Source organism: Penaeus monodon, chromosome 37 (assembly GCF_015228065.2).
Source record: "Penaeus monodon isolate SGIC_2016 chromosome 37, NSTDA_Pmon_1, whole genome shotgun sequence".
Classification (NCBI taxonomy): domain Eukaryota; kingdom Metazoa; phylum Arthropoda; class Malacostraca; order Decapoda; family Penaeidae; genus Penaeus; species Penaeus monodon.
In genome coordinates this window covers 31,405,505-31,408,004 of record NC_051422.1, presented here as the reverse complement: position 1 = coordinate 31,408,004, position 2,500 = coordinate 31,405,505, and positions in this window count along the sequence as shown.

Sequence of the window (2,500 nt, the reverse complement as noted above, 5' to 3'; positions counted from 1 at the left end):
AAGGTCACACACGTTCAAGGAAGCAACTATAATTGAAGAAATAAAGTTATTTAAATAGAGAGGACAATTCGAGATAGAGAAATGATAACACAAAATAGCCAGTGACGATAATTGGACTTGAGAGAAAGCTAACTACCAGCACTCTTCGCCCTGCCTCACCTCCGCCCGCCCTTCCGCGCCCCTCCTCCCCCCCCTTCCGCCCCTCCCCCCTTCCCGCCCCCTTCCCCCCCTCACCTCCCCCGCCCTTCCGCGCCCCTCCACCCCACCTCACCTCCGCCCGCCCTTCCGCGCCCCTCCGGCTGCCACACCTCCGCCCGCCCTTCCACGCCCCATCCTCCCTTCGCCCTTCGTCCATCACAAGCCTCGTTTCACCTCCGCCCGCCCTTCCGCGCCCCCCCCCTCACCTCCGCCCGCCCTTCCGCGCCCCTCCGGCTGCCACACCTCCGCCCGCCCTTCCACGCCCCATCCTCCCTTCGCCCTTCGTCCATCACAAGCCTCGATTCACCTCCGGCCGCCCTTCCGCGCCCCTCCTCCCCATCTCACCTCCGCCCGCCCTTCCGCGCCCCTCCTCCCACCTCACCTCCGCCCGCCCTTCCACGCCCCATCCTCCCTTCGCCCTTCGTCCATCACAAGCCTCGATTCACCTCCGCCCGCCCTTCCGCGCCCCTCCTCCCACCTCACCTCCGCCCGCCCTTCCACGCCCCATCCTCCCTTCGCCCTTCGTCCATCACAAGCCTCGTTTCACCTCCGGCCGCCCTTCCGCGCCCCTCCGGCTGCCACACCTCCGCCCGCCGGCGCCCGGGCGGCCCCTCATCCCTCAAATGTGATTCTAATTGAATTCCGGGCCACGAGGCGCCGCCTGAGCGGACAGTCTCGGCCTAACTTTTCCCGCCATTATTTCAAATGGCTCGACCCGCCGGCCGCGTCCAGCCCGACAAATTCGACAGTTCGGTTGCAAAAGTACTTACTGCATGCATGAATTAACGAAGGGCAAAAGGGGGAACGCAGAAAAAATAAACGAATGAATAAAATCTGACTTAGAAAAAAAAAAGAAAAAGAAAAAATAGACGCAAAAAAAAAAAAAAAATCATGGTTCTCCATTTTGGTCTTCCACCCACTGCGGGTTTGTCAGGTAGCTTTGTGATTTATTTTTTTTTTCTCTTTTATTCTCGCATTTGTGACGTAAACTTGACTTTCCCTATGGTTGGGGGAGCGCCCTCGCCTCTCCTCCTCTCCCACGTTCCTTCGCACTTTTCTTGTTCCTCCTCTTCCCTTCACTTCCGTTTTTGGTCGTGCTTATTCGAGCAGATTAGATTAACTTTTTTTATTCATATATTTTTTTTCTTCTCTCTCTTTTTTTTGGTGGGGGGGGGGACGCCTCACAATATTTTGTCTGCCAGAAAAGTTTGTATACCTCGCACGCACACCCACACCCACACACACACACTCACAAACACACACACACACACACACACACAATACATACTTACACATCCATACACACACCAGCATATCACCCTAACAACACACATACCTCCACAGACACGAACATACGTCCACACATACATATACACAAACACACAAAAGCCTACATACACCGTGTGGTTTTCCGACGCGTCCTCACGCCTTGTGCTGTCACTCTGAATTATGCCTGAGCCTCAAGCTCCCCCAGCCGAGACTCCCCTTCTCGGGCGAAATGCTCGGCGCCTTTTGAGGACGTGGCGTTCGGGGGGATGCGAAGGGGGAGATTGGAAATGGGAGATTAGAAATAGGAGATTGGAAATGGGGGATTAGACATAGGAGATTAGAAATGGGAGATTAGACGTAGGAGATTGGAAATGGGAGATTAGAAATAGGAGATTGGAAATGGGAGATTAGAAATAGGAGATTGGAAAGGGGAGATTAGACGTAGGAGATTGGAAATGGGGGATTAGACGCAGGAGATTGGAAATGGGTGATTAGACATTGGAGATTGGAAATGGGAAATTAGATTTTGGAGACTGGAAATGGGGGATTATAAATAGGAGATTGGAAATGCGAGATTAGAAATGGGAGATGGGAAATGGGAGATTAGAAATACGAGAATTAGGAGATTCGATAGGGGAGATTAGAAATAGGAAATTGGAAATGGGAGATGAGAAATAGGAGACTGGAAATGCGAGATAAGAAATGGGAGATTAGATGTAGGAGATTGGAAATGGGAGATTGGAAATAGGAGATGGGAAATGGGAGATTAGAAATAGCAAATTAGAAGTAGGAGATTCAAAATGCGAGATTAGAAATGGGAGATTATAAATAGGAGATTGGAAATAGGAGATTAGGGACGAACACGATAAACTGGAGGCTGAGAATGGAAGACTGGAAATGCGAGAGTGGATACGAGAGACTGGAAACGGGCCTCTGGACTGGAGCTCGGGAATGGGAGATTGGGACTGGACTGGACACGGGGGAGCTGGGCAGACGAGCCCGCAAATGGAAGGCGGGGAACAAGAGCTTGGAA